Source organism: Lissotriton helveticus, chromosome 7, assembly GCF_964261635.1.
Source record: "Lissotriton helveticus chromosome 7, aLisHel1.1, whole genome shotgun sequence".
Lineage (NCBI taxonomy): Eukaryota > Metazoa > Chordata > Amphibia > Caudata > Salamandridae > Lissotriton > Lissotriton helveticus.
This window is the reverse complement of record NC_136068.1, coordinates 914,771,665-914,792,871: the sequence shown is the minus strand read 5'-3', so window position 1 is coordinate 914,792,871 and position 21,207 is coordinate 914,771,665.

Genomic DNA, 21,207 nt, shown 5'->3' with positions numbered 1-21,207 from the left:
TTTCTACCACAATAACTTTTGAATAGCTTCACCATTAAATCCAAATTAAACTCAAAGGACCACTGACTACAAACTGAAGTTTCAAAGATTTATTACAAAGCCAAAAATAGTTGAACATACAAACATCTCAGAAAAGGTTCAGAAACAAACTGGCACTAATACAAATATAATTCTACGCAAGATTCTCAGACGACTCAGAATAAAAAGCAAAGTCAATTCGAGTAACATTCGGCAACCGAGAACAGTCCCCACTTGAAATTTGGACTGCATTTACAAAAGAAAAGGAAGTGGTTAATCTGTCCCTACACTATTCTACAGTGACATCCCTACTTAACATTCCCTTCAGACCAGAGTTAAGGTGTCAGCAGTGAAGACTCCCAAAGAAGTACATTCACTTTCCTTAAGCAGATAGTCTAACTATCGAGCTTGTTCTAAGATGCTCCTTCTTACACCCCACTCTGCCCTACATTCCCAAAGCTCTCTCTACAGCTACCTACATCCTGCTCTGTCAATCCCCTAATTAAAATCTGATCTCCACCCTCGGGTGCTGTCCCTAATACAAAATCCCATTAACAGTTGACACGCTCAGAGGTACGCCCCTCTGGCAGGTGAAGATCTTCCGACTTTTCCAGTATGACACCTCTCCATAAAACTTCCGTTGGTGTGTCCTTGGGTCCCAGGCACCTTTCTCGCTAAATGTTGCACTCCCAAATTCTTTGGCAGCTCCTCTGCTCTCGCGCCTACTATCCTAACTCCTAAACAATGAACCCTTCTACCTATCGAGCCTTGTGGTCTTGCACCTGCAGGCTGAAATACATGGGAACATCTCTGCGAACATTCTAAGTTACAACTTAGGATTTGCTGAGGACAGTTTTTTCCCCGAAGAGAGAAAATCTTTCCTTCTCGACTAAAGCTAACAAAAGAACATACAGTTAGGCCTCTACTGACTTTAGCATATCCCTGCCTTTGCACATTTTAAAGACATTTCTAATACAACTTGCCATTACATTTCACCACTATAGAGCATTAATCCTACGTTCAATGTAAGCACTACCTTTCATATTAAAAGCCTACATTAATTCACCCATTAATAAGCACGTATATATTTCAAAAGCATTTAGTTAGTAATACGACATTTCACATATGCTTATACTTCTACATTAGGCAACACTACGTTTTAATTAGAACACTACATTAGTCTCTGATTAATAAAGACATCACTACACATCATGCTGATTCCCAGCCTAACGTTACATTTCTAACTACATTAATAAACCCTCTAAATATGTGGGTGCCGACTACTTGGGATTATGGTGCACCTCTACAATTTTCAAGAATAACATGGCGCTCTCTCAGTCCCAAAAAATAAAAATAAAAATGAACCACACACACTAAAAAAAAAACTCCCAGTATGCCAGTGTGGGAAAGTAATTCTTTTTGCCCAGAGCACACCCAGTTTTTTTAATGATGCTGTTGGTTACTGACTCTTAAAGTGCCCTGGGTTCTCATAACCAGGCCCAGGGCCAGTACTCTGTCCTCTAAAGGTATTGGAAATTGGTGTAATTCTAATTGGCAAAGACAACCTACTTGCAAGTCCCTGGAATATGGTAGGACATGTAGGTTTAGAGACACAAGTGGACTTAATGCATTTCAGTGTACACTGCTGTGGTGACTGGTATCAATTTAAAGCCAGACCTGCTTCGCAGGCTGGTTTTTAAGATAAACCTATGTCCAAATTCCATTTTGTAATTAAGAGTACTACAAAAGTCCAAAATGACATTTGTCTTACTTATAGACTAGCCCTAAGGTCTTTCATATGGGCCCCAAGGGTATGGTGCATTGTTATAAAAATCAGGGACAATATGAAAGATGGTTCATATGCACTGGTAAAAAAAAACAGCCAAAGTAATTGCCATATTGTAGTGTTGCCAGCCCCAGAGACTAACATGGGGAAGGCTTCATTAAATGTAATACAGTATATTGTTGCAATGGAGCAAGCTAGCAATACCATTTGAAGTATCAATTTAATAGTCACATTAAATCTAAGAATTTGCCAAAGTTGGATTTAATATATCTATTACAGGAAAGTAGTTTTGGAACTTACTATCCTGAAGTTACCTAAAGCAGGCCTGTAGCAGCCTTTTCTGATTGAATAGCCTTTAACAGCCTGTGCCAAGTTGCTCGCTGAGTAAGTGTGAAGAGGCCTGGAGCTGCAACATTACAATCATTTGGTGTGAGGAGATTTTCTTCATAGGGAAGCCAGGGAGAGGAAGGGGGCTGGAGAAATAAACTCGACTTCAAAGGCAGGAGAACAGATGTCACAGGACTGAGGCCAGCCTCTACTACTTGTTCCCCAGTCAGATGAGAGTCCCCCTTAATTTTATTAGAAGAGGAGCTGCAAAGGTAGTGTAGTACTAGTTATCCACACTTCTGGCTTGGGTTAAACAGACATACATACTAAGGAGAGATTTTCTCCATCTTGATTTTTTGGAGAAAAGTGCATTCTGAAGTAGACGCTTCCCACTCTTCACAGGAAGTGGTTGTACTAGAGGAAGAATGCCTATTTGTTTAAGTGTCTCCCTCCCTCAACATCAGGAATAAGAAAAAACATAAGGCAGCTCTAAAGAGCTCACCAGAACACTGCCTGGAACAAAAGAAGAAGAAGGACTGCCCTTATGGATCCTTGGGCTTCACCACATAAAGCTAGCACTCAGAAAGACTGCATCGGCTGCACTCACATTCTCCTCAAAGTAAGGGCTGTGCCTGCCTCAAAGGGTACAACAGCAAAGGGTGCATCAGAGGGGGAAAAAGTCACCTGCCAAGACAAAGACAGGATCACCTCAACTGACCGGTTGCAACTGGATTTTTCCTGGACTGTGTAGGTGCATCGTGGGCAACTGAATCGTAGACCGCAAGAGGTAATCCAGAGTCTCTCAACCCTTAGCCAGTGCTACTGGACCCTTGTTTTCATGAAAGGAACAAAGAAGTTGCTTGACCTCAAAGTTTGGAAACTTTCTGCAAAGTTTTGCAGAAAAGCTCCTGGAGGAGACTTGCTTCTCATTGAGAATCAAGCCACCAAAGCCAACTCGCAGATTGGGCTGACCTTTCTGGTGCGTCCCACTGAAAAGCTCTAGATGGAACTCATCTCAACATCGAAAGGGAAGCTATCAAAGACCACTTTGAGGCCCTCCTTGTCATTGATGCTGAGGATTCGACACCTGTCTTTTCACTGAGTCGCCTAGCTACAGCAGGCCACGGTCGTCAACTCAAGCTCTCGGTCCAGCAAACCTGTTGGCTTGCGAGGAGCCTTTCGATAAGACAAAAGATCCAATAAAAAGACTAAGGCCTGAATTAGAATTTAGCAGATGGGAAAATCTGTCACAATGGTTATGGGTATCCTGTCTGCCGAAATATAAATCGCATAATATCTTATGGAATATATATTTCAACGGATGGGATATACATCACCATTGTGATGGAGTAACTCGTTCGGCAAAATCTAAATCAGGCCCTAAATCTTAAGGAAACGCTTTGACTAGGACCTAGCCAACAGCCGAGCTAGCCCATGTTCCGTTACGGTTGGCCTGAAACTTTGACTTTGTCCTAGTAATGTGCCCTCTAGCCTTTTTGGTGCTTTAAGACACAATGTTTTATTTAATGTTTAGAAATTCATATTTCCAGTTCCCTACATTTATTTTTTTCATTTTGGTGACATTTAAAAATAAGAATATTCTCTATTTTTATAAATTGGTGTTGAGTTTTTATTGTGTTTTTTCTTTTACTTATTTGCTGTTTTGGTGGTATTAAATGCTTTGAACATACCTGTCTCCTAGGTTAAGCTTCACTGCTCATTTGCTAAGCTACCAAGGGTTGAGCGATGATTAATTTACTGAGACTTGACTGGACCTATTAGTGATTGTGGAATTATTTCTAGCTGAGGATGAACGCCTCCACCAACTAATAATCCACTTTCCTACATCCAAAACCATGTGTTTTTTGTTACTTAAAAACAGACTCCTGCTTTAGCGGATACTCAGCAAAATTACAATGCCTTCAGAGAAGCTGCAGGGGGGTGCCTCCTCTGAAGGCATAGATCCATACAAGTGGAACTCTCTAAATATGATGGGAGTCATCCTTCAGGGCAGTGGTCATGACTTATGCCACTCTGGCAGGACGATGGGACAACCTCCTAACCTTATAAAGGACTGTTAGTAAAAATCCATGCTCAAAGATAAATTATTCAAGGAAGTCCTTGTACATTTACTAGTTATTATCTTTCACAGATGAAATATTGGTTTTAGTTGGCCTTAGGCCCTGTGGCTTCCTAACTGAAGGCTTAACCCTAGTCTTGGGCACAATTTGTGCAATTACCAAATTTTACATGCAAAAATAAGAAACTGTATCAACATTTTGAATTACATTAAGGGTCCAGTTACGATGAGGGTCAGCAATTTCAGTTTTGCCCGCTGCATTACAATGCAGGCGGTCAAAACTGAAACTGGCCTATCATTCGGGCTGGATTCCGAGAGGCTCAAGGAGCCCGTCGGCCAATCGGAGACCGGCACGTAATCCCAATGGACGGACTTTCCGCAGTTGACATTATAATATCGGTTTCCAACAGGCCTTTCATGCTGAGTTTTCTGACATAGAAAGCTTGTTGGAAAGCAACATTGGGGGCCCCTAGCAGGGCCCCCTTCACCCTGCGGCCTCCGGTTAGTAAATCCCTGCATGGTGTGCCACAGGGTGCAGGGATTCACACTAACTACCATTTCACTATGGGACCTTGTGCTCTGGTCCGGTTTATGGCCCCAGCACAAGCTCCCATAGGGGAATGAGAGTTTGCGACTGCACCATATGCAGTTGCATAGTAATTAGGTAAGCGGAACCACCGACCAATGGTCGGACGGTTCCTATACCGATACGGTGTCAGGCTGACGCAAGTCTGCCCGACATCTTAGTGTCATTTTTATGCACAGCAGACTGCTTCAGACAGACAGTGTCTAGATTAAAGTTTTTGCTGCAACCAGTCTCTTATCTGTATTTCTTATGACTTTTTTCACAAGAACTTTACCATCATGTAAAAATTTCACATGAGATACCTGTGAATGACACACCATGCAAAAAGGGTATTTCTGCAAATTTTACATGAAATTATGCAAAAATGTTCAGATAATAATGATGTAATTTCGCACACCGCTCTTTTGACAAATGCTGTTTAACTGTCTAAACAGAGCATGAAATGAGAGCAACACGTCATGTAACTGGCTTTGGTCATAGAGTACAAATGTACCATCTCTTTTAAGTGACAAATCCATGGTTACACCGCCTGCCAGATTACGAGTTTCCTTGTGTCTGACGAGCTGTTAATGGTGGTTCCACAGTGGTGCCCCTGAAAGTGGGCAATGCAATGGGAACATTGAAAACAGTTCCTCCAAGGCATGGACTGTAAAGTCCATGCCTTGCAGGAACTAGGTGCCAGGACACAGGGGGGCTCCTGTTGTGACTCCTTGCATGCATCCCATTGCACATGTGCAACAGGGAACTTGTAGGGCCCCGTTTGTTTCAGGACCACCTGCCTTTTCATGGAGAAAAGACCGCTGGCCATCCTGAAACTCGTAATATGCATGGTGGTGCCACAGTAGCACCACCAGCATATTACTGAGGCCCTGACTGCTGCGCCACAACCAGGGAACGACGGCTGCAGAGGTGCAATGGTAGTCCGACCGCCCAACTTGTAATGGGGCGATCAGACTGCCGGTGTGGCGGTGGCTGGACCACCACCACTTCGCCCCCCCCTCCCCAAGTCTGGTGGCCCTTGGACTGCCAGACTTGTAATGAGGCCCCTAGTCTAAAAGTATTTCTGAGAAATAACAATGTGTTCAATGTAACCTCAAAGGCCTTGTTAGGCAGCAGAGCGTGGCCATGGAGGTGATAACCCTTTTTGCAGTACATGTCTTCATTAAAACAAACCTGGGACACCTTTGATGCTGCGCTTGGACTCCATATTTGCATCTGTCTCACTATTACTTGCAATATCTACTACATGGTGGAAAACACACCATCTCCCATAATTCTTTTAGATCACTTTGCACGAAAAATGCAAAAAGCGGAAACTTCAAGGGTAGATACTCTCACACAGCCAGGAGTTGACAGGCTGCATACTTTAATCAAGTTCAAGCATTTTAAGTATGCTGATTTCGGCATCCCAATTAACATTTGTTTGCTTTAATGGGACTATAATGTCAGGGATGAAAAGGTGCAGCTCTTAGTCTAGTTTTGAAAAATCTGAAAGAAAAAAAAGAGTTGTCTGAAGCGGAGGACACGATTCCGTTGCATCCTTAGCTGCTAAAACCTGAAAATAATCAATGAGGAAAAAAAGGTGTAATTTAATTTGTTTCCTTAATCTGCAAGAAATGGAAAATCATATGCTTGGTTGTGCTAATTATCACGTGTTTGACATTTGGAGTGCCTCGGAAGCGGAGGGACCTTTCACGGTACGGCTCACACCCACACTTCCCTTCACACTCCTGCTGGTGGCGCGTGCTCATGCAGGCGGTGGGCGGCACAGTATAGTTGAGGCCCGCGCGGATGAATGCTCGCAGCGTGCATCCTCCGAGCAGCACCCGCCATGGCCTACTTAAGGCAAAGGGGTTGGAAATGTGAAATAGAGCATCACCGTGACTGACTGCTTTTTTCAGACCGTCCTCCTCGGATTCCTGCTTTGGGACAGAAACTAAGGGGCAGATTTACAAGCCCCTTGTGCCACTTTTACGTCACTTTTAACATAGGGAAAGTGACGCAAAAGTGGCGAAAGGGGCTTGTAAATCTGCCCCTAAGAATCATAAACCGGTTGAACTCTTTTTCGCTCTCTTTATAGTTGTCTTTCAGGGGCTCGTGAGCGTCACCATGTTAACAGTGTTAGAAACTGAACCAGAGATTCTGTGGAGCACAGAAAGCAGCAGCAAGGTTTATTTTCCCAAAATAACGAGTTAGCTTTTTTTATGGCATGCATAAAGAGCAGACCTGACCCCAATAGGATTGCAAAGCAAAGGCTTAGGCGTAGGAAAAAGCTACTGCAGCTGTCGTGGTTTCTGTCACACATCATAGTCATCGTCCCCAGCAGCAACCACTGCAGCATGGACAGAGCGCGTTTCATAATGACCCGCTGACACAGAGGTTACTCCATGGAGGGGGCCATGGACACAGCAAGAGAAAGGAAGAAGAATACACTCATAATCTTCAGACCTCAGGTAAACATACTGAAGATTTGAAGAAAAGGGTTGGAATATATGGACCAGGCACCTCAACAAATACGAATTCACGTGGAATACTCGTATATTGATTAACATGAACAAATCCCAATAGCGGTGAAAAAATAATTAATGTCTCCCTCCGAAAGCCAAGTAATATATCAGAATATAGAATACAGACATATTGTTTCACATAAATATCATGTCTTAAATATTATTTACGCAAATATCATCCCATCATGGAACCGCTGGGGACATCAGAGGGCAATTGGAAGTAGTCCACAGACTGAAATCGGACGATTATCACTTGTGAGCGTCCTGCACTTCTACTCTTCCCTTGTCCAGGGTCAATGAGGGGCCACAGGCACAGTCCATTCAGCATTCTGCAAACCAAGTCCTGTTAGACATGCTTTAAAAAACTGCCAGCCACTTAACATATAATTGAAAGGAAGATAAGTTCACCTGCCTGAGGAATATTCTTTCACCATAAAGTCCTGTACCAATGAATTGTGGTAGAACATCAAGATCTAAATAACATGTTTATTGCATAAAAGACACTGGTTGGCTAGAGAGGAAGAGAGAATATTAAGAGAGCTGCAGAACATCTAAACTCAGCTCTTCAATAATAGGGGTAAGCCAAATTTACTCTTAGTCAACCATGGCTACGTGCCCAAGAGAAACATAACAAAGCATCATCTTGGGGGAGGAAGCGCCGGGGCGGGACGCCATTTTTGTTTACAGGCTAGTAGCTGCCTGCCTGACGACCTCGCTCACTCAAGGCTACTTAAACTGACTATTTCAGGGCCTCTCCCCAACAGGTAAGCGCTGCAATTCCAAGCTGCTGCTGATTTAAGACTACACATTATATTGCTGACCAGCGCGAGTACAGCGCACTTTTAAAAACGTGCCGTTTTGCTAAATGTAAATAATTTGTTTTTTAATTCAAATAGGTCTGCACTCTTGTGGGACTGCATTAGGACATACCTGCATTTAAATCGGATGTTTCACCGCGTTCGAGCGGGTCTTTAGTTGTTGCCTTGGGGGTGGGAGCCATCTTGGGGGAGGAAGCGCCGGGGCGGGACGCCATTTTTGTTTACAGGCTAGTAGCTGCCTGCCTGACGACCTCGCTCGCTCAAGGCTACTTAAACTGACTATTTCAGGGCCTCTCCCCAACAGGTAAGCGCTGCAATTCCAAGCTGCTGCTGATTTAAGACTACACATTATATTGCTGACCAGCGCGAGTACAGCGCACTTTTAAAAACGCGCCGGTTTGCTAAATGTAAATAATTTGTTTTTTAATTCAAATAGGTCTGCACTCTTGTGGGACAGCATTAGGACATACCTGCATTTAAATCGGATGTTTCACCGCGTTCGAGCGGGTCTTTAGTTGTTGCCTTGGGGGTGGGAGCCATCTTGGGGGAGGAAGCGCCGGGGCGGGACGCCATTTTTGTTTACAGGCTAGTAGCTGCCTGCCTGACGACCTCGCTCGCTCAAGGCTACTTAATCCTGCCCATATGCGAGCGCGCAGCGCACGCGCGCCGCGGGCGTGCCGTGGGCTCGCCGGAGGCGAGCCCATCTGTGCCCATCCGGGACCATCTGGGGCCTGGGGCCACGACCCCTGGCCCGCATTTTATTTATACCGGTGCAGAGCTGAAGGCCCTTAACTCAGGTAAGGGTGTCATCGGTCAGAGCTGCGCTGATAGACTCAGGCAGGAAAGACTGCTGACAGCCCCCAGTATCTACCGAGGTAAGCAAATAGTTGTGAAGGCACAAGGCCTGCGGTATGGTCTCCTTAACACACGCTCTCTTCAATGCCATCATCTAGAAGTATTCACTCTGCTAGAAGAAGGAGATCTGGATCTACTCGGAATTACAGAAACATGGCTTGAAGACTCCTCAATGCCAGATTTAGTAGCCTCCTTGCCAGCTGATTTCTCGGCACTCTTCTACAACCGAGTGGAAGCTAGGAGAGGGGGAGGCGTGGCCCTTTTGTACAGCTCGCGCCTATCGGGCGAAAGGTTTTTGACCGAAAATCTGGCTGGCGCAGAAGTTATGGGGGTCAAGTTGAAGTTGGGGACAGACTGCTTGGTCATCCTAGTGGTATATCGCCCCCCGGGGACCTCGCAGGAGTTTCCCGATTTATTCACGAGACTGGTCTATGACATCCGCTCAAGGTATGACAAAGTAGTCATAATGGGTGATTTTAACTATCACTGGGAAAAGGTACCAAAAGAAGGCCAAGCAGCACAGATCGAGGAGGCGTTAGCCTCATTAGATCTGGTCCAACAAGTGATTGGCCCGACTTATGTAAAGGGACATACGCTGGATTTGATATGGACGACAGTCCCAGTGCAGGGAGCGACAACAGCCCAGCCATGTGCATGGTCAGACCATCATTTGGTGAGGGGTGGCCTGTCAGTGGACAAACAAACCTCAACGACTGGTGGAGGGTGGAGGAAAGTCAGGAAATGGAAAAATATTGATGGGGACAAAATGGTCAATCTCCTTCGTGCCAACCTTCCCCCTAATAATCATACAGATAATCCAGAGATCCTGTGTAAGGAACTCTTGGATAAAGTCTCAAAGGTTGTGGATCGAGTGGCACCTATCCGCAGAATGAACATAGTGGATAGAGGACGAAGGGCTAGGTGGTATAACGAGTCACTCAGAGATAAGAAACGCGGGCTTCGCAAATTAGAGAGAGCCTGGCGTAAGGACTATAATCCGGACTCTAGGCGTAGTTATATGCAGGCACTTACCTGCTATAAACAAGCAATCATAGCTAGGAAGTCCGACTTTTTCGAGGAAAGAATAACAACTGCTACGAATCCCCAGAAAGAGGTTTTCCAAGTTCTTACAGAGCTGAGGAAAAATAAGGAACAGACTCCTGACTTTACCCAGGAAGACTGCCAAAAATTTCAAGACTTCTTCACCAATAAAATCACTGATCTGGTCACTGAAATTAGGGCGACTCCTAAGATAGACTGTCCATGTCAAGTTGTTCCAGCCACACTGACAGTGACACTCCCACTATCTACCCTCCCCTTGATTACTAAGGAGAGGTTGTCTATTCTCACAGGGCGGGTTAAGTCGGGTTCTAGTCTGGATCCGTGTCCACCTGAAGTGCTTAAACTAGCACTTCCTGGTATAGAGGAGGATGTGCTGAATCTCCTAAATCTGTCACTACAGGCAGGACAAGTACCCGCCTACTTTAAGGAGGCTCGACTTATCCCCTTGCTAAAAAAGGCGGGGGCGGACGTGAAATGTCTGAAAAATTTCAGACCAATCTCTCAGCTTCCGTTCTTCGCGAAGGTTTTGGAGCAACATGTTCTGACCACTCTATCGGAACACCTGGAGTCCAATTCATGGCTAGAGCCGAATCAGGCGGGCTTTCGTGCGAACCACAGCACGGAGCTGGTTATGCTGTCAATCGTGGATGAGTTAAGGAACAGAGCAGACAAGAAAACTCCAGGTGCCCTGGTGCTGTTGGACCTCTCCGCGGCATTTGATACCGTCTGTCATGAACAACTACTGTCGCGGATGAGGGAGTCCGGCATTCAGGGCACAGCACTTGCCTGGTTCGCATCCTTTCTTGAAGGGAGGAGGCAGAGAGTGCAATTAGGTGACCTGCTTTCCACCGCAACATCGATCACCTGCGGAGTACCGCAAGGGTCTGCTCTGTCACCTCTCATGTTTAACATATATCTACAGCCCCTGATTCGGATGCTCAACCAATTGGACTGCCAGGTGTACAACTACGCCGATGACACCCAACTCATCATCCAACTGGATGATAGTCAGGATGCCGCTGCAAGATTACACAACATCTTGAGAAGCACGGCTAATTGGATGTCCGAGAACTCCCTGAAAATCAACCCGGACAAAACCGAGGTGTTGCCAATCACCTTAGTTGGCAACCCATGGAGCGATCAATTTTGGCCCAGGGAGCTGGGTACTCCCCCGGAACCGGCGACAGTGGTCAAAAGCCTGGGCATCCGTGTGGACGATAAACTGTCCATGAAAAAACAGGTCACAGCTGTGATAGGCACCTGCGTTGGCCATCTCCGACAACTGAGGAAGGTTTCATCTGTGTTGTCTTTTTCCTCTTTGAGGAGCGCGGTCTCCGCTATGATCTTAGCCAGGCTGGACTATGGCAACTCGCTGTATATAGGACTACCACAAAAACTATTAAAAAGAATGCAGATTGTTATGAACGATGCTGCGAGACTCATATTTAAAAAACCAAGGCACACACATGCCTCCCCCCTTTTGCGTGAATTACATTGGCTGCCAGTCAAGCAGAGGCTAATGTTCAAGGGGCTTTGCATTGTTCATAAGGCTCTGTATGGAAGGGCACCCCATTATGTGAAGGCACGTTTGTTTTCCTATAGACCAGCTAGAGAGCTTAGATCTGCTGAAGCAGCCCTCCTTGTCCAGCCGCGTTGTAGGTTGGCTACGGTGGGAGGTCGTGCTTTCTCACATACTCTACCAGCGCTATGGAATAAACTGCCTCCGGATCTGCGAAAGGACATTAAGTTAATGTCTTTCAGAAAGAAATTAAAAACAGTGCTGTTTCAGCAAGCATGGGGTCGTTCCTAAATGATAAAATCTGCTGTAGCCCCTGAATTGCCTGTGGACCCTGTCAAAGCGCTTAGAGACCTCTGGGTTATAGTGCGCTATATAAATCAAATAAATAAATAAATAAATAAATAAATGTATTTGTAAAGCACTCATTCACCCATAGGCATCTTGGCCCTGAATACTGATATATTTTGCTACCCATCTCAGTGGTACTCATTTTATTAACCTCATAAGGATGAATGGACCCGCCGTGAGTTGAACCCATCAGATCCAGACCCAACAAGAAACCTTGTTTTTTAATGAGATTTACTGCAAAACAGCTCAAGTGATTGAAATTGTAATGTCTGGTGCTGGAAATGGAAAACAAAATACTCATGAATCCTATAGATGGGGAGGGTTAAGAGATGGTGGCAGAAGGGGTGCGGAGTCATGGGTTTTGAAGGCACGAAGAACAGTGTCATATTATTATTATTATATAGCACTCGATTACCCGTAGGCATCTCGGCGCTTGCCTTGGGAACCCGTCCTGGTTTTTCCCTGTGAGATACCCGTACTGGGCATCTCCAAGGTGAAAGCCAGGCATCCCGCCACGGGGGGCCGTAGTGGAGATTAAGCAAGCTAATGCCCAGAGCTGCAGAGTGTGAACCTGTGACTCAAGTAGGCACCGAAACGAGAATTATCGAGTCCGTGGATATTTGGGCTCAAGACCCTGCTGCGTCGGGAATTGAACCCTGGTCTTGGGTCTGACCTCTGCTTCAGGGTCTGCCACCTCTAACCAGTGAGCCACACTTCACCACTTCTCATAAGGTGATGGTTGTCAGTGTATGCATCATTTAAAAAAAAAAGAAAGGTAAATCTGTTCCATTTTTCTAAATTGCCTGCAGACTGCATTTTTAAATATTTTATTAGGCCAATGCACTCTCTGCAGACATTTTGTGAATCTGCCAATTTTCAGGATTTACTGGTGCTCACAGGTTTGACTCATCATCAAAGAAAATAGTGGGTTAATGTGCCTCCTGCTGAACCAAAGGTGCAATAGGCAAGTGACAGTTGTATTTTATTTAAGATAGTTCAGTGGGCTAATATAATATTTTTTGTTGCAGATTCTTGTTTTACCTGCTGTTCACAAGCTACAATACTGGTTATAAAGCTCAGTAAGTTACGAATCCATTATAAAGAGCTGTATTTTGCACAAATATATTTTAAAGTTTGACATGTTGCATGCACAAACAAGATCAGTTAGAAATGGGATTTCTGGTTGGCTAGGGCATGCGCCTAAGCCAGGCAGAAACCACCACTCTAGTCAGGGATAGGGAATTACACACTGAAGATAACCCCTGCTCATCCCCTTGGGAGTTTGGCAGAGCAGTCAGGCTTATCCCAGAGGCAATGTGTAAAGCGTTTGTGCAACACACTAACACAGCAGAGATACACTAGGCACACCACAAAAGGAACTCCACACAAGGTTATATAAAAATAGCCTTTGTATTATCCGTAAAACACATTAGAATGTCATCACATATTTACACTGTGCCATCTGGCACTTAGGTATCACTTTACAGGGGATTGCGTAAATCATTAGGCCAATCGGGGCACTGTTATAACCTTACATTAGGCTGACCAGAACTTACTGGTAAGAATACACTTAGCACCACATGTTAGGGGTAACCAACATTATCAGCCACGCACTATAGCACACCACATCTAGGGATAGCATATTATCAGCTGTGCACCATAGGGACAACTCACAGCTGTGCACATATCTTGAATACCATAAGTACATCAGACCCCTCTTGGGCGTAAACCACACAATAGGTTATACATGCACAACATCATCAGCCTAGCCCATTCCACAGATTAGCATATTATGCAAGATATAATAGCAAACTAAGGCACACCGTAGGCCTATACCTTGACAACAGGCAGCCCCAGCGCCTTGGTGCTCTCCTGTCGAGGCCCATTAGCATGGGTAGGATTGTGACCTCCGTCGAGGATTGCCACCCCGACCTACTAGCTGCGTGGGCTGGTCAAATGCCCCTACTAGCCTCTCCTGGCTGATGAAGCAGCAATTAAGTAATGGCCCCAATTTTCACATGGGGCGGGGGTGCACCTCACCCAAGTCTCACACCAACGATCTGGAGGCACAGTGGTGTGAATCCACAGGCACCAACAGTGTGCCTTCCATGACAGAAACACCAGAGTGATGGCTCTTATGGCCGCTGGCTTCAGTGGAGTCTCTGTCGGTTTTGGGGCAATTTCCTCCACCACGGCAGTGAGATTCCTCTTCTCCGAGAGCCGGCTGCCGGGAGCCTACAAGGCTCTGTCGCCTACGTAATCACGGGTGTGTGGTCCCTCTCGGCCCCGCCCACAACTAGGCTCGGCTCCTGCCTGGCTTCCTATCTTGTGAGGAGTACTCGCCTACAGTCAGGCTGGCTTTGCCTGACTTCTGGAGGTTCCGTATCCAGCTTCCCAGCTGGGACTTCTTCAAAAGGCAGGGTGGCTGGAAACCGGCAATGATATTCCAGGAAAGGGGGAAGCCCTTCTTGCCTCAGCTCCCCCTTTCTTCCAGTGCACACACCAAGCACAAGCAGCGCTGTACGCGCTAGCTCCAAGTCTTCCTCTTTCTCTTGGGCTCCAGCCCACAACCAGGCACCGTCATGCCTGACCTCCGGCGGCCCTGGCAGCAAGCACTACTCCTCCTGAAGACCGAGTGCGGGGTAGGCTCCTGCACCGCCTTGGAGATCGGTGGCTCGGAGGCACACAGCACAACACTGCTCTACCTGTCGTAGAGCCTTCACTCCTCGCTTGCTTCTTTCAAGGGAGCACTTTGTCCTGTCCATGACAGTGCGGCAGAGCCCGGCTTGCAGGGCAGGGGAAAGCACTCCTATCTGGACACTCAGGGCAGTAGGGTAGCTAGCTGTGCTGCCCAAAGTCCACATAGCGCTCACCTTGCACTATATGCAAATGGCTGGTGCAGGCGGGCCAACACAGGAGCCCTCTGTCCTGCATATTGGTCCCCTGGCGGTTCCTCCTGCAGCAGCCCAAGTACTCACAAAAGCACAACTTTACATGGGGTCACAGCCCCAACACTTATACCAGTTAGGTTCTTTGTTCTGCCCTGGCACAGGGCTTGGGGACTCAGTATAAACCCATTCTGTGGGGCACTTAACAAGTGCACAACAGTTCCCATTAACAGTGTAGGTCCTGGCCCCAGAGACACCACAGGGGGGCAGAGCCAGCATTGTCCAAGGCAGGCACAGATCTATTCAGGGTCAGGGTCTACTCCTCCCATTACTCCAAACACAGATCAGGCCCATTCAGCCTAGCGCAGACTCACCCAGCCCCTCTGGAGCAACTGCACCTCCCCAGCCCCTGTCACTCCTGAGCTAGACATGCAATTCACATCAGGCATGCGCAAAGACATACAACACACAGAAATGCCCACTTCTAAAAGTGGCATTTCTAAAATAGTGACAATAAATCTGCACACACCATTACGCAACATTTATTACCACTATTCCAAAAATACCAAACTTGATCACGCTACTCCTCTCATATCAGGAATTACCACTGACACACATATCAGGGAATCCCCAATGCATTCCTATAAGAGTAGCCTCACAGTAGTGCAAAACCAAAATGTCTGTTTGTCAATATTAGGACATGCCATTCCGTTAAGGCACGTGTCCTTCCTTTTACCTACAGTGCACCCTGCCCTTAGGGCTAGCTAGGGCCTACCTTAGGCGTGACTGATATGTAATAAAAGGGGAGTCACAGACGTGACACCCACTTTATGTGCCACGTCAGAGCGGCAGTAAACTGTGCGCACAGGCCCTGCAATGACAGAGGCCTGAGACAGGTTTGAAAGGCTACTTTGGTGGCTGGCGCAAGCAGAACTGCAAGCCCACCAGTAGCATTTAATTTACTGGCCCTGTGTATCTGAGATACCACTTTACAAGGGATTGATAGGTAAATAAAATCCACCAAACAGGTGTAGACCAATCTTACCTTGTTTTACCATAAAAAGTACATGCACTTTACACTGGATAGCAGTGATAAAATGCCCAGAGTCCTAAAACCACCAACACCAGGTCCGAAAAAATACTAGGAGGAAGGCAACAAGTTCAGGGATGACCCTGCAGCAAGGGCAAAGTCTAACACAACCCCCTTCTAGCCTAAGGCCAGGGTAGACTAATCAATACCTTAATAGGCTTCCCTGCTTGGGGCGGCAACTGCAGCGGTACACTCCAGTTCTTCGTCAATCTGAACCCAGGTGGTTCTCTATGTCAAAGCTCTCAGGACCAACTAAGCTACCCCACTGGGACTTCCGAGCTGTCCGCAGCCAGGACCAGGTCCTAGGGCATCCAGATGTCTCTAGTCCTTGCCATCTCATAGAGTGGGGGGCAGTAGCCCCCAGTGCATAGTGCCCGTTCTCCACTCTACCTCTCATCAGTGCAGTTCTAAACTGCCACTGATCCCTCAATGCAGGGTCTGCACCCTCAGGCTGATCAAGAGTCATGGGTGAGGCTCTCCTCTTCCCCCTAACCCTCCTTCTAGGGTCCTGCACTCTCCTACCAGGAGAAGCACCCCAGAACCTAAAACTGTCAGGACACGGGCATCAGCCCTCCTACACAATTCTCCCACCAGTTCAGGACCTCTCTCCTGCAACTGGTCTCCCAACCTAGGGTCTAAACCCTCAGGTTGAACCAGGATCAGAGGCAAGGACTCCCTCCCTCTGCACCCCATTCCAGATTTCTGCACCCTCCCACCTGGAGTGGTACCGTTAGAAGACAAACCGGTAGGGACACTGGTTACAGATATCCTTCCCTCCAAGTCAGGCAGAACCTCAACCTGGCCTCCCAACTCAGGGACTACACCCTGGGGGTGAGCACCCGCCTGGCACACCAGGACTTCCTGGGGAGCACGCATGCCCCCCAAAGAGTAACACATAACTCATGTGTTGCGTGACAGTCTGCCTGGCTGATCTCCCAACCCGTGTCCATCTGACAGTGCACACAGACTCCCCAAAATAGAAGTGGGGTCACCATGGTCACTCCTAGGAGACTCAGGCCTTGTGGCTGGCGCTTGACCCACTGGTTCTCCCACTGGGGACTGCACCCCCCTCTCACCCCTCCATCTTGATTTCTGCACCCTCCACTCAGGAGCGGCAACGCCAGACACCAGAACTGATGGAGCTCTGCTTACAGATGCTCCACGTTCTCCAGAGCCTAGGAGATCCCTCTCAACGGAGGGCCTAGGCTCCCCACTTGGTGTTCCCCAAAGGAACCCTCCAGGCCCAAAACTGGATTTCAGGCACCGTGGGACACATCCCATTCTTACTCCTTCTCTGTGGAGACAGGACGTGAGTCCCTACATCCCTCCCACTACACTGGGACCTATCTAGGCTACTAAGAACCTTTCCACCACCCTGGGCTGGGACATACCTGAGCCACTCCTCTGAGGGTCACTCCCTAATGGCTTTTCAGATCCTCTGGCACTCACCAGAGGTCTGCCCCCCATGCAAGCTCCCTGGGATCAGAGAACTCACACATCAACAGGTGCTGGCATAACCCTGGAAAACAACAATGGAACATGTGCTCTCTGACAATCAGATTGAACAGCCCTGCCCTGCAAAATTGTTTGCCGTGCTACCCATCACCCAACCTTCTAAAGCATCACAACATTCATCCAAAAACTCCACCCAAGACTGGTGAGACAGTTTCCTACTACCCCTGAACCTCAACCTATAACCTTCAGTTGTGACACTCTCTTCCTGGGAACTAGGTACCAATCTCTGGAATCTGGGAGTGGATGCTACCCCACTCGACTCACTTTTGCTGCCACCACTGGATCCCACCCTCTGTGGTGAACCCAGACCACTAAAACTACACTCAGGGGACATATCCTCAAGAGCTAGCTTTTCCATGGTGAAGGCCCTCTCTGCCTCCTCCATCCTCCTCTGCACTAAGACCCTTTCAGTCTCTAGCCTCTTCCCTTCAAGGACCAATTTCTTGAGACTTAACTCCCAGACTAACAAGGCCTTTTTGTCCTCCACACACAGCTGCGCTATCTCCTTGGCATGCTTTACCTAGAGCTTCTCCAAAGCCAGCTGATGCTCCCTTTCGTCCCTCCTATCTATCCACTCCTCTGGGGACAGGGGAGAGGGTGGGCACTGCCCACGGCACTGGACCCAGCAAGGGACTCCCTCTCTACGGGGTCCTCACTATCTACTGGCATCCCGCCCTGTCCTTTTCTTCCTCCCCTTCAGACCCTCCCTCAAAACCACCACTTAGGTATTCAGAGGGGTAGTCTGCAGAGTCCTCCAAGATCTTTAGGACAACTCCCCTGCAGGCTGCTTCAAACAGTACCAGTTTTCTGCAGAAGTTTCCTTCTATTGGTATCCCCCTTTCTCTGCATTAACTCTTTAACTCTTCCTTAGTGTTCTCCCAAATGTTATCCTCATTATAGATTAACCCCATCCTGGCAAGATACACAACTTACAGTGTAAAATAAGAGCCCTAGGTGTAAACACAATTGAACAATGACAATTTGAGGAGAATAGAACAATCAGGAGAACAAATCCCCAAACGTTTGATTATCTAAATTCAGAGTTTGTAGTGCAACCAGGTGTCGCTGTGGTACTGTGCAAACACAATTCCTATCCTCACCACTGACAACCAATGTTAGAATTGGGATTTCTGGTTGGCTAGGGCATGCACCGGAGCCAGGCAGAAACCACCACTCTAGTCAGGGCTAGCTAGGGCCTACCTCAGTGGTGACTGGTACGTAGTAAAAGGGGCGTCACAGACGTGGCACCCACTTTATGTGCCGTGTCAAGGTGGCAGTAAACTGTGTGCACAGGTCCTGAAATGGCAGAGGCCTGAGACAGGTTTGAAAGACTACTTCGGTGGGTGGCGCATATAGCGCTGCAAGCCCACCAGTAGCATTTAAGTTACTGGCTCTGTGTATCTAAGATACCTTTACAAGTAACTGATAGGTAAATTAAATACGCCAAACAGGTGTAGACCAATCTTACCATGTTTTACCATAGAGAGCACATGCACTTTACACCAGACAGCAGTGATAAAGTGCTCAGAGTCCTAAAACCACCAAAGTCAGGTCAGAAAAAATACTAGGAGGAAGGCAAAAAGTTCAGGGATGACCCTGCCAAAAGGACCAAGTCTAACAAGATCTTTGGAGCTTTAATAGTGAATGTTCATTGTACTGTGTTAATGATTTTTTTGCACTTTTTGGGAAAAGTTTTGTTGATGATATTTATCAGTCAACGGCTGTCACCATTTATTGTTTTTTGAACAATTATTTTTGTTCACCTCTATAAAATCTAAGAAAAAGCTCACTGCTTTCTCTTGGCTGAGGACCCAAAGTGTGGGGTTTCATGATCATAGATCTATGCGTTCAGGGGAGCTGGGGGGTAGATCATTATTGCACATCCTCCAATAATTAATTTACAATCTACTAAAATGCAATGGGATATAGGATTAAAGATTAATTGAGCAACAACTCGATAACCGATGTTGTGACGCACATAACTGATGCAAAAGAATCACCCACACTTTTGTGGCCTGTGTCGTCATAAGCAACCTCTTCTTGCCCTGATAAGAGAATACCATCAGGGCCATGTTCAATATCAGTGTGAGGGAGTTCTTAATAAGAAATGTACTGGATTATGGTGTGATCCAGACGAGTGTAAAATACCGTATGGTAAACCAGGGGTAGTTAACATGTCTTAGTTTGGTTGGGGGACCAAACTCAATGCTCCTACCTGCTCCCAATTGAAAATTATCACTTGTTACTGTAATAAGTTAACCTAATGTTATCCTATGGAAAGGTAGGCCTTTTAGAAGTGAAAAAATGAATTTAAGAGTTTTCACTTCCAGGACATGTAAAAGTTGAAAGTGCATATCCAACTTTGTAAATACACTGCACCTTGCCCTCTGGGCTGTTTAGAGTGTACCCTTAGTGTAACATATATGTATTATAAAGGAAAGTTTAGGCCTGGCAAAAGGTGTATTTTGCCAGTTCGAAATGTCAGTTTAGAACTGCACACACAGGCTGCAATGGCAGAGATGAGACATGTTTAAAAGGTTACTATTACTATCATTTACTAAAAGGCTGCTTAATCAGGTCATTAGTGCTGCAGGCCTACCAGTAGTGTTTAATTTTCAGGTTCTGGGCAGAGGTAGTACCACTTTAGTAGGGACTTAGAAGTAGACTAAATATGCCAATTGGGAGGAAGCTAATGTAACCATGTTTAAAAGGAGAGAGCACAGCGCTTTAGCACTGGTCGGCAGTGGTAAAGTGTGCAGAGTCCTAAGGCCAGCAAAACAAACTCAGCAAAAACAACAGAATAGAAAGCAAAAAGTGGATGATAACCACTCCAAGGATGTCAGGTCCAACAGTTGCTGTTAACAGATCTCTTATGTCTGTAAAGAACTTGGCATTTAATGATTGTTTGATTGCATCTCTGCTTCCCCACAACGTTTTTTGGCCGTGATTATGTCTCTGTACTGTATTGTTTGCACAAGCATCTAAAATGCCCATTCCCTGGCCATTGACAATTTTAGTGTACAACTGTAATTTGCTCTTCCATATCAGTTATCCCATAATTGGCCAAATGTTGGTGGTTGGCTGTGCCCTTTCACTTCTATTTTCATGTTCTTTGTTTTATGTGCAAATGCACTGTTATGTTTACACACCCGTATTCTCATCACCTAAACATTTAAGCAGTTTAATCTCATACTTCCACCACTTTCCGAGGTGTATTTTTCCTTTTTGTTTCTTCTTTATTTTAGTACTGAAATTGTAATTCATACTCACTGTACACCCAACAGTAGCAAATCTCTGTTTATTTATTTTAACTGAACAATGGACTGTATATAGCTTCCATCCCATTCTCATCAATAAAGAATGCATATACATCGTTGATGCTGGGTTTCTGCAACTGTCAGCATTACCACCAACTTCAGGATGAATCATGAATCAAGAGAGGAGCAAAATTGTGTACTTGGTGCAGTCTTAGAGGTAGGCAAGAGTAGTCTTTATGTAGATGCAAATGTTTATTGTCATGATGTGCCATTTTTGCTCGATACAGGAGCTACCCACTCTTCTGTCAGAACAGTGGAAATACCAGAGTTACCTCTCGCAGGAAAGACAATACAAGTAATTGGGACTACAAATGGACAGCTTTTAAATCTAATTTTAGAAGAAGTTCCTGTAAAATAGGAACATTCAAGGAAAAATAATGATTTATTGTATGCATTACAAGCCCAGTAAATCTGTCAGGGAGAGATCTGTTGGGCAAATTAAACAGTAAAATATATGACACTCCACACAATGTTGCTTTCCAAACCCATGA